The sequence below is a fragment of the Protopterus annectens genome, chromosome 3.part1 (genome assembly GCF_019279795.1).
Source record: "Protopterus annectens isolate FY-2018-M chromosome 3.part1, PAN1.0, whole genome shotgun sequence".
Lineage (NCBI taxonomy): Eukaryota > Metazoa > Chordata > Ceratodontiformes > Protopteridae > Protopterus > Protopterus annectens.
In genome coordinates this window covers 1,192,312,692-1,192,324,875 of record NC_056732.1, presented here as the reverse complement: position 1 = coordinate 1,192,324,875, position 12,184 = coordinate 1,192,312,692, and the positions used below count along the sequence as shown (strand labels likewise).

The 12,184-nt window shown below is 32.8% G+C and overlaps 1 protein-coding gene across 9 annotated transcripts in view; it reads left to right on the top strand.

Annotated features, from left to right (window-relative positions):
- ADGRB1 (adhesion G protein-coupled receptor B1) overlaps positions 1–12,184 on the top strand; it is a 4,264,735-nt gene that overhangs the window by 579,802 nt on the left and 3,672,749 nt on the right. The window lies entirely within an intron of this gene.

Genomic DNA, 12,184 nt, shown 5'->3' with positions numbered 1-12,184 from the left:
ACATTATAAGTTCATGTATTTGTATGTTTTATTTATTCAGTACATGTCCAAGGCAATTGCTAAGAGCAAATTCAGTAGTTCCCCATATCTTGCAAATTTCTCTAACAAATGACTGAAAAGCAAATGGGGTAAAAAACATTCTTTAGGGACTTGGCACTTTCAAGATGATAACAAACAGAAACAGTTAAAGTTTGTCACTGATTAAACTGAACATCAGACTGGCAAATTCTGAGGGCATTAAATACAAGAAGCAGGTAAGACATATAAGTATGTACATTTGTGTACATGTATATGCATATAGATGTGTAGGTTGATAGGCTTGGTGAACATTAAACAAATCGTTTTGGAACATACAGATCTCCAAGAAATCATCTGGTTCCTTTTTGAAACTGGTTGATGAGTGCGTTTAATTGAGGGATAGGTTATTTCATAGGCATCTGAGTCTTTGAGATATGAATTTGCCATGTTTCAGATTGCAGTTGGTATTATTTTTATTGGGGCAGAATATTACCTTGCATGTAGATCACAAGGGGAGGTGTGTATAAGTCAAGACATGAGGTTTGAGTTGCTGTAATCTTTGCCTGTAAGACAAACTCCGAAGCCCTTCAGTAGTTTATGAGCAAATTTTGTTTGTTCTATAACTGCAAACGATATCATGTGAATAGGTAACAAACAGGGTGCAGTATGTTATAGTTGGTATAATAAGATCTGTATTCAGTGGTGCAGTTGCAGTCTTGGCACTGACAATCAAGTGGGCAACTCTATTTGCTTTGTAGAGAGTTGGAGATCAAACGAAAGGTCATTATCTACAAGGACTTAAAATTTTTTTACTGTTTTGTTAATTTTTAATTGTTGCCCATCAATAGTATATAAATTTGACGGTGTTTTGCCAAAAGCCATAATTTTCCACATTTGACATTGAAGGATATGTTATTTCTAGTGCATAACCCCATGTAATGTTAAATAACATTTGAAGTGATATGGCGTCTGCAGTGTTAAGAAGAATGCTCCATGGAGTCAGCTTTGATGTCTGAGAAGAATATTCTAAATAGATGTGTCACTACAATATAGGCATGAGGGATCCCACTATTGACATGGGATAGTGAAGACAGGAGGTCCTACTCTTACATGTTCTGTATGGCCATGTAGCCTGTTCTGCATCCAAATTATTATGGCTGCATTTACTGTTAGATCCCTGGATTTATGATTGGTTCCTTCATGGGGTATTTTGCTGACAGGTAATCTGTATGGACAGATAAACCTTCATCTGTGGTGGAGCTCACATACTGGACCTAACTTTGACACAACTGATCTGGGTTATGTCATGGAAAGTGAGATTTCCTATGTTAGTCTGCAGTTTTGGGGGTCTGTGGAAGGGCCTCCTTTGTGGAGTGGGACTGTAATAACCAACTTTGTTTCCCTTATGTGCATATCTATCTATATATCTATTTATCTCCCTCTCTCTCTTTATATATATATATATATATATATATATATATATATATATATATAGATATATATATATATATATATATATATATATATATATATATATATATATATATATATATGTATATATATATATATATATATATGTGTGTGTGTGTGTGTGTGCGCGTGTGTGTATATGAGTATATATATATATATATATCTATATATATATATATATATATATATATATATATGGATCTTCTTTGATCCAACGAATTTGTTTCACCGAAAAGTAAATTTGTGAACTCACTTACACGGAAGTGCATTTTTTCAAAAATGCACTTTCGTATAAACCCTAAAACAAAAAACAAAAAAAACCCCACTAAACATAGCCAGCCCCCCTGCACCCCCCACCCCCTACTTTAATATTCTCACTCCAAGATCGCACTACAATGGGGAAAAGGGAATATTCCCTTATCCCCACTGTACCACGATCTCAGCAATAATTTAGTTGTACATCAACAATAAACATTGATATACAACTAAACTAACATGCAAACTGTATGTTTTCATTTCATTTCTCTTTTTTAATTTTTTAATTTTTTTTTAATTATGTTCTTACACGAAAGTGCATTTTCAAAAAAATGCACTTTCGTGTAATTAACTTCGCGAACTTACGTTTCAATGAAACGTAAATTTGCTGGATCAAATGGGATCCGTGTGTGTGTGTGTGTGTGTGTGTGTGTGTGTGTGTGTGTGTGTGTGTGTGTGTGTGTGTTTGTATATATATATATATATATATATATATATATATATATATATATATATATATATATATACATATATATATGTATGTGTATATACTAGTAAATCCTGTACTTCTCACCCTGTTTAGCATATCTGCTTATCTAGCTATGTGCTTATATACACAGGTTGTTTTGTTCTTTTTTCTGTGCATTGCAACTTTCATATTTCACTTTGTTGTGATTGCTGACCTTCATTCTCTCTTCATTTTTTGAAAATGTACTATAACTCTTACCTAAGTCAACATACTGTGTTTCTACACCCAAGCTGAGTCTGAAATAGGTCCTCAGTGGATCAGCACCATACCCCCTGTTAACAACTCTAAATAAATAAATAAATAATGTTTTCCATGGAATGAGTATATTTACTTGAGTGTGATTGTACATATTGAAAAATGATTTTTCAGTTTAGAACTAATCATGTTTCAGAGTGAAATAGAGAATTTCTTCTGCAAATGCTGTATAGAAGTATAGAACTATTTAAAGTAAAATTGATGAGAGACTTTACTGGTCCAGGACTTTGGACTTTGAGTTATCTCCAAAATACGTGGATAATTAAATGAAGTATATTCCATGCATTGTCATTACAAGGGGGAAAAGAAGAACTATAAAATATATTGAGCAGCTCTAATGTTTTTTTTTCCTGTAGAGGTGAGAGATGTTGGGTTACTGACTGTGACTAAAGGAGATGTAGCCAGTATGTGGAAAGGGGCCACACTGTTAAAAAGTATAAAATAGCTTGTAGAAAATGTATGAAGAAGGGACATTTGTATTTTGAACATGCAAAATGTAGACAAGGAGGGCAACATAATAATGTATAAAATGATGAGGAATGCAAAATGCAAGATGTTTATTTCTCGAACTTCCCTCTGCTTCATAACCATCTTTCTCCATGTTGAATTATAGCATTCTGCTTGTGTTATGTATTTGGGCCTTAACTGTTTAGCTCTAAAATATCCCCTTAAATCAGTTAATCCTAAACCATCTTGTTCTGTTGGGAGGATCAGCTTATCCTACTTAACTCTTGTCCTCTTCCCCTGTCATATAAATTCCTTCAAATCTTTACTAATTATTGACACAGCTTTTTCTCTGCTTGTTGAAAAAATACTTGACTTGTATTTAAAGCCAGTAGGACTAAAAATATTTTCATCGCTTGCATCTTACAATCCATTAGCCATAAAAAGAAATTCCAGTTTCTTATTTTTTTGTACTATCTTTTCTTTAGTCTCTTCCTACATGTACTTAACTGCTGTAACAGAAGCCATTTTAATTCATACTCTTAAATATGTCATTTTATCGTATATCAATAAATAACAATCTTGTATGTGAGTACATAATTTACAGCTATAGGCTTTATTTTATGTGCATTCAATTCATATTCTATAAAGAAGTGAAACTGTCTGAAAACATTCCACAGCACCATGCTACCTTTTTCTTGATTTATCGAGTATGAAATAGTATTATCTGCAAATAAAGCCAACCTTTCTTGATTACCATACCAGTTAAATCCTTGAATTTCTGAGTCCCTTATTTTTATTATTATTATTATTTTTTTTTTGTCAATGACTCTAAATATAAACCAAATAACAAAGGTAAAAGAGGATATCCCTACCAGGTTCCTCTGTTCTGAGGAACCACCAACTTACTTTTTTTCCTTCCAGTCCTTCATCTATCCTCCTAATTAACCCTATAACTAATCAGGGAGTGCAAATGCTTCCAATACCGTACACATAAAATTCCAGCTTTCTCTGTTAAATGCTTTTTCTACATCAAGACCCACCAACAACAATGGTATTTTCTTATGTTTTGCTTTCCTCTAGATCATCATTGTTCTATTAATGTCATCAGATGTTTGTCTCCCTTCCACAAAAACACATTGATCCATGTCTATAAAGTTTATCAATACTTTTGGCATTCTTTTGCTTAGCAGAGATGCAACTCTTTATAATCATGGTTTGAAATAGAAATGAGTTTATATGAAGCTGGGTCTGATGGGTCTTTATCCTGTTTAGATAATACAGCCAACAAAGCTTTGTTCCAAGACGCTGCTGCTTCCCCACATTTTAAAATACTATTAACAAAATCTTTCAGATCTTTATCACTTTATTCCTTCTATCTGTCAGACTTCCACAGGAAAACCATCATTTTCTGGAGACTTCTCTGCAGATGATTATATTGTAATGTTTTTATCTCATCTCTTCCTATTTACCTATTGATTGTTCAGCATCATAGCATCATCTGCCTCTAACCTTGGCATAATTAAGTCTTCTGTAAATGTTTCCATCCGTACTCTTTCTTGGTTTCCACATTGTTTTGCTTTGTACAAATTATCATAAAAGTTCTGAAATGTCTCTAATTTCTCTAAGAGATCTCACTTTATTTTTTTGCCACAGGCTTCCCATGTATGGAGATAAGCCTTTCTAGTTTATGCTGCCCAAGTCATTGTGGTAAAGGTTTTTGTGCTCTGAAGTTATCAAAAATAGTTGCTTAACAGAAATCTTTCTAAACTCATGCATATTATCCAAGTACTCTCTTACTTTTCTCTTTAGCACTCTGTACATCTTCTTGTGCTGTACAGTTCACCCTATTCTGCAATACTTTTACCTTTTTCAGTCTCACTAAATTTTTTTTTTTACTTCTTAACCATATCTCTTTCTTTTATTTCCACAGTAGTTTAAAGTCCATTTTCATTTTATCCCTCTCATTAGCTATCCCTTCTGAATAAATTTCTGTCTACCTTAATAACGCTCGAATAATTTCCAGTACCTATTCCTTAAATTCTTATCCTTTTAAGAGGTATGTTGGAAAGCACCACTGTCTTAGTTATACTTCATTACCCTGTATTTTATACTAGTTTTTTATCAGTGTGTGATCTGAAACAGATATCGGATGTGCATCAATGTTTTGTACCTTGGAGAATAATAGATAAACTCTGTCCAAGTTTCTACTACTGAATTCATGTTTTCCATACCAAATATTTTCAAAAATGTCTTGAGAAATGTACCCTCATTTATAGGTTCATAGGTTGGTACTAGGCTATCGGCCCTAGGGCCTGTACAAGCCTAGCCATAACAATTCCCTGGCTATTTCTTCCCACAGTATTTACTTCCCTTATCCCCTGTCTAGCAGGGCAACTGACGTGATCCCTGGGGTAAATTTCCTATCTCCCATCCAATCATCAAGGTTACTTTTGAAGACAGCCAAAGAGGCGCTCTGCTTAACATGTATGAGCAGTCTATTCCAGAGTCTGGGGAGTCTCTGGGTCAGGAACCCACCCCTCCAGCATGTTTTGTTCATTGTGATGACAAGGTTTAGATCCCTAGAGTGTGTGTCTCTGAGGGATTGGAATTTCTTTAAGTGTAACTTGTCCAACAGCTATGGGTTTGACATGGCCTTGGATGTTAAGCAGAGATCGCCTCTGAGTAGACGATATGTGACAGAGTGTAGGTGGAGTTTTTTTAGACGGTCAGCATAGGGCATCTGCTTTAGGCCTGTGATTCATTTAGTGAGGTATTTCTGCGGTCTTTCCAGTTGTTGCAGATGTCTTGAGAGGTACATACCAAACAAGGAGTTATATTTTATAATGGATCTAATGAGGGATGAGTACAGTGGGACAATGACTTCCTTTTCTCTGGATGAAAAGCCCTTAGTGATGAGATGTGCCACATAGAAGGATTTCCTGACTGTTGTGGTGATGTGATTATCAAAGGTGAGACCACTGTCCACCTGTGTCCCTAAGTCTCTTATCACACTTTTGGTGTATAGTGTATCGCCGCCTATGTGGTAATTCATGGGTACATGTTTTTTCCCAAAGGGGCTGACTATACATTTCTTGGCATTGAGCTTGAGCCCATGGCTCTGGCACCAAGCATCTGTTTCTGTAAGGCCCTTTTGTAGAATATTCACATCATTCGGGGATTCAATAATGGTGCCCAGGTTGCAGTCATCTGTGAACTTTGTTAGCCAGATTCCCATAGTGTTGGCCTGTACTTCAGAGAAGTAGATACCAAACAAGAGTGGTCCCAGGACTGAACCCTGAGGTACTCCACTTGTCACTTGTCTGGAGCTGGATTTGGAGTCGGCTACTTTTACACTGTGGGTTCTGTCAGTAAGCCAATTGGCAACCCATCAAGTGACGTAGGGATTAATGCCCAGCTTAGTAAGTTTACCTGTGATTCCAGAGTGGGGGATGGTGTCAAAGGCCTTGGCGAGGTCCAGATAAGCTGTGTGGACCACCTTACCCTTGTCCATGGCTCTGGAGACTGATTCGAAGAAGTCAATCAGGTTCAGGAGACAAGATCGGTCCTTCACGAACCCAACTGAGTGGGGTCCAGTGTTTGAAGGTTGCCAATGTCTTTCTTTATAAGTTCCATGATAATACGTTCTATCTCTGTGTCACTGCTGGACAGAGGCACAACAAACTAATGGGTACAGTATTTTTTCATATAAGGGGTGGCGTAAGCCACAAAACTTTGGGCTAGGCTTATAAATGCCTTAGGGCAGATAGCCTAGTATAAACCTATGAACCTATGAACCTATGGCCTTGCAGATCAGGCTCATCGGACTGATGGGGCAGTAGTTTCTCGGAATTCAAGGTGGATTCCCCCATTGTGGAGTGGGATAACTGTAGCTGTGTGCCACTCAGTGGGCATGAAGCCTGAGGTGAGGCTATGATTAAACATGACACTTGGGTGAGGTCCCAGTTCATTTTGTAGTTCATGTAGTACACAATCTGGAATGACGTCTGTTCCCATGGATGCTGTATTCTTAGTTTTGGAGAGTGCGTTTTTACCTGTGTGGCCATTATTACCAGAATTTGGCAATCTTTCAGTATTGAGATGGGCCCTTTAGGGGGTGAGAGGGGGTGAAGTTTGCACTGAATCAATCTGCCAGGATATTGGCAATATCCTTGGGATCAGTATATTTAATGCCATTCTGTTGTAGCTCAGAGCAGATCTGAGCATTGCCATTTAGATTCTTTTTTTTTTTTACTCAGAATTTTTTTTAATTTTGATTATTAGTCAACAATAATAAATACTTTTACAATATAGAATCATAATAACTATGAAGTTAAACTATGTACATATTTACATACAGCCTGACATGAATAAATGAATGGTAGTAAATTAAACAAAATAAAGATATTTAACTTAAGAATGATTTCTTTAAGAAGATATTACATCCATTTGTAGAGCATCAACCAATGACAAAACTTTTCTCCAAGGATTATTAGTTAATGGCATTGAAAACAATCTTAATTCTTTAATTTTAACTTTCATCAACACCGTCTTTTTTAATAAGCATATACATTCTTTTCTTCCGAGTACTATGGTAGACTTCCACCTTTTTGTTATGCACTTCCTAGCTATAGCTAATATTGTCCATAAAACATAAAGATTAGTTTTTTTTTGATAAACCTCTTCAGATATATTCAATAAAATTAAAGCTTTGGTCAAGACAAAATTATCTGTGTAAATAGCCTGTAAGTAGTTATTAATATTTTCCCAAAAGTGTTTAATTTTTTTTACATTCATAAAAAAAATTAGACCAGTCAGCTTTAGCAATCTGTTGACATCTCCAGCATACTTCATTACAAGAAGAATTGAATTTTGAACTTTTATCAGGAGTCAAGAATGATCTATGTAGGAATTTCCAGGTAAATATTCTCCAATACTGAGAACTGGAGGTTAATTTTACTGACAGTAGTATATTTGACTTATTTTCTGGGGTTAATTGAATTGAATAAACTCTAGTAATAAATTGCAAATATGTTGTTTTAGGTGCTGATTTATAGTTTGTTATTAAGTTGTATAAGTAAGAAGTTCCATTCTTCATATTTTCATTATTATAAATAATTTCAAACAATCTACTTATAAACTTAGGTAAAGATGAGTATGATGAATTATTTAATACTCTACATAGATCCTTGGAGAATGTCAATATATTCTGAAGCATTAACCATTCATTAGAGTTTAATTCATAAGTTGACATCATATATTGTATATCCAGAACTTTTTGATTTTTTTATACAATGGAGCAAACAAATTAGTTTTTTCTGTTCCCAGTGCATAAATACTTCTTTATGAATTCTATCTGGAAAACTTTTTGTAATGCTGAAGGGGATTAATGTTGGAAACCAGATCTTTAATTCCATGTTCATATTTATAAACTTTCTAAAATGATCGTATAAATAATTTATTACAAATGTCTTTTTTGGTTTAGATATATTGTATTGTAGATTTATACACAATGAATACCATAGTATATTATTCGGATCTATAATAATAATATTTTTAGTAAGTTTATTTTCATTTAGTAGAATCATTGTATGTAATTTTTTCCAGTTGGATGTGTAATTAGGGTTAATCCATTCAATCACAGTTTTTATTAATGTAGCATTTATATATGATTCAATGTCTGGGAAATTTATTCCTCCCTGATCCCATTGCCTTATATGATGCACATAAGTAATTCTGTTTCTTTTAGGGTACCATAAGAATCTTAGTAGTGTTGATGTTATTTTCTTAAGATAAGATCTCTCTGGAATTAACAAAATAGCTTGGACTATATATGAAATTTTAGAGAGAAGAACCATTTTAATCAACTGAAGTCTATCTTCAAAGACTAGAAAAAAATTATTATATTTATTCACTAGAGAATCTATTATGTCAATAATTATTTTATAATTATTTTGTATTGTATCTTGTATATTATCATATAGATCTATCCCTAGGTGTTTTATTTTTGTAGCTTGCATTCCTATGACAGTATTCTTATCTACTTGTATGTCCTTTTTTTTTTAATAATAGATATTTAGACTTTTGATTATTACAGCAAAGACCCGCAATCTTATAAAATTTCCCTAATAGAATATCTAGTTCATCTAAGGCCTCTTTTGAGTTCAATAGAGTGAGAAGTACATCATCAGCAAAGAGCATGACCTTAGAGTTATATTGGTCGAATATATTTAATCCTTTTATCTTTGGATTGTTTTGTATTAGTATAGCCAATAGTTTGATAGCCAGTGCAAATAAAATGGGTGACACTGGGCATCTCTGTTTAGTACCTTTCATAATTTGTATAGGTTCTGAAGTAAAGGGTCCTAATTTGACATAGGCAAAATTATTTTCATATACTTTTTTAATAAATGTGATAAAAGAAAGTGGGAATTTATAAGCTTCAAGAATTTTAATTAGATAGTCCCAATTTAAGGAATCAAAGCATTTTCAACATCCAGTCCTATTATCAAGGCTTCTAAATTTTCTTTATTTAGATAATCTATTAAAGTCAATATTCTTTTAATGTTATCATGTGTATGTCTATTCTGAATAAATCCAGTCTGGTCATTGTTAATGATTTAATTTAATTGAGTTTTTATTCTATTTACCAGGATGGACATAAACATTTTATAATCATTATTTAGTAGTGAAATTGGCCTATATGAGCTGCAAAGGCTAGCATCCTTGTTTTCCTTTAAAATGGGTATAATTAGAGAGTATTTTCATGAAGGGGGAATAATGGCATGGGTTTGAATCTCAATTAATGTCTTATGTAGCAGGGTGATTACATTTTTGGGAACTAATTTGTACATTTCTGAAATTAAACCATCCATTCCAGGAGATTTACCAGATTTAATATCTTTAATTTTATCTGCGACTTCTTTGAGTGTAATAGGTTTTTGTAAATTTCTTTGTAAACTATCAGGTATTGATTTAATATTAGAGATCATATTTCCTAACAAGGAATGGTCAATTGTATTACATGTATCTTTATAATGATTACTGTAATAAGATTTGAACGCCTCTAATATATCTTCTATTTCTGAGACCTTCTTATGTCTTTCTTCATGTAGAATATTAACAATAGAATTGGATTTGGATTGCATTTTGACTTTAACAGATAAGTTATGTCGGTGTTTCGGAAAAGTAGCATAAGTGTGTATTTTTAAGCTCTCTATGGCTAAATTAGTTTTATGAATTAAAATATCAGTATATATTTGATTTAGTTCTTCTATTTCCTTCTTGTTCTCCATTATATTAGAGTGAGTTTTTGATTTATATAATGTAAGTTTCCTTTGTAATTTTTGTAGTTCAGATTCCCATTTTTTGAGTTTATTTTTATACCAGCCAATTGCTCTTCCATAAATATAAGCTTTTATTGAATCCCATGCCATTACTATATTTACTTCCGAATTATAGTTTATGTCTAGATAGAAATTTAGTTCTTTCACTAACCATTGTTTAAATTCTTTAATTTTTGTAATGTATGAAGGTATTCTAGAAAGGAATGATAGTGGTTTAAAATCTACTTGTACTTTAAGAACTAGTGAATTGTGATCTGATAAAGGGCATGGGATTATTGAAAAAAAGAAGTAATTTTGGATTGAAGATCTTGTGATATAAAAAGTTTGTCTGTTCTGGTTCGAATACCAAACCTGTAATCTTGAAGAGAGAATGTCAAGGAGTTATTATTAATAACATTAAAGGTATCTATCAATTTTATTGACTCAGTCCATTTTTTAGTATTTTTGCAGTAGCTGTTAAATGTGGAGATTTTTTGTTGGTAGCTTGAGAAGTGTCAGTTAGACAATTAAAATCCCCCCTATTATTAGATTCCCTCTGGAAATGTTTATGATTTGATCTAGATGTTTTTTAACTGTTACTGTCCCAATACCAGGGAACCAGTATAAGTTAGCTAATGTCCATAACCTATTATTCAACTTCAGTATGACTATAGCTATAAGCCCTTCGTAATCAATATATTTATATATTATTTCAGGGTTTAGGGAATTATTTCTCCATAAGATTATTACTCCCCTTTTCTTAGATTTAAATTTAGAGTATGCTAAGGTCCTATAATCACTTGGATTCCAAATAAAATTATCATTAATTTTGAAATGAGTTTCCTGTAAAAAGGTTAATTGGGGTTTATTTATCTTTAAATATCTTAGTAAGTTAGATCATTTATTTGGATTATTTAATCCATTTATGTTTAAAGATAGTAATGTGATATCCATGCCAAGTTATTTTAAAGAAGTATTTAAAATGTCAGTGCATTTTCCTGAAATCATCTCCTCTACATATAATAAAAAATATATATATTAGTTTGTAAATATGCATCTATCTCTGTGTAAGATGTTAACTTTAATATAATCAAATAGAATTGTCAGTTTTGGTGAAAATAATTAATAACATAAAAATTAAAGAGAAAAATAACATTAAACTAGTTTGTACATTAAAACTTGCCCACCATGGAATGAAACACATTCCTAGTCCATCAGATAGGTACATCTGGTGAACTAACCCACTAACTTCCTTTTTTCATTCATTAGACCTCCAAATATACAATCTTAAATAGTATAGGAGTCTATTAAAATATTTTATATGATTTATCATTCAGCAACAGAAGTAAATGTTTATATATACACACATATACATACGCACATACATAGATATATATATATATATATATATATATATATATATATATATATATATATATATATATATATATATATATATATATATATACACACACACACACACATATTGGTGTCTGCATGAAATGAATTGGCAACGTTTTATGCCGGATGCCCTTCCTGACGCAACCCTCCCCATTTATCCGGGCTTGGGACCTGCACAAAGAAATGCACTGGCTTGTGCAGCCCCAGTGGCTGGGCGGAAACAGGTGATCTGTTGTAGCGACCCCTAACGGGAACAGCCGAAAGAAGATGATGATGATGAGATATATATATATATATATATATATATATATATATATATATATATACATAGATATATACACATACATACACATACATACATAATTAGTAACTAATCAAATAAACATAATGTCTGTAATAATGAATATTCAATTTTCTGAACTTGCTCAAAGCACAAAATTCCAAGATATACAGTAAATACTTAATTTCAGCTCATTAGCTATTTAAC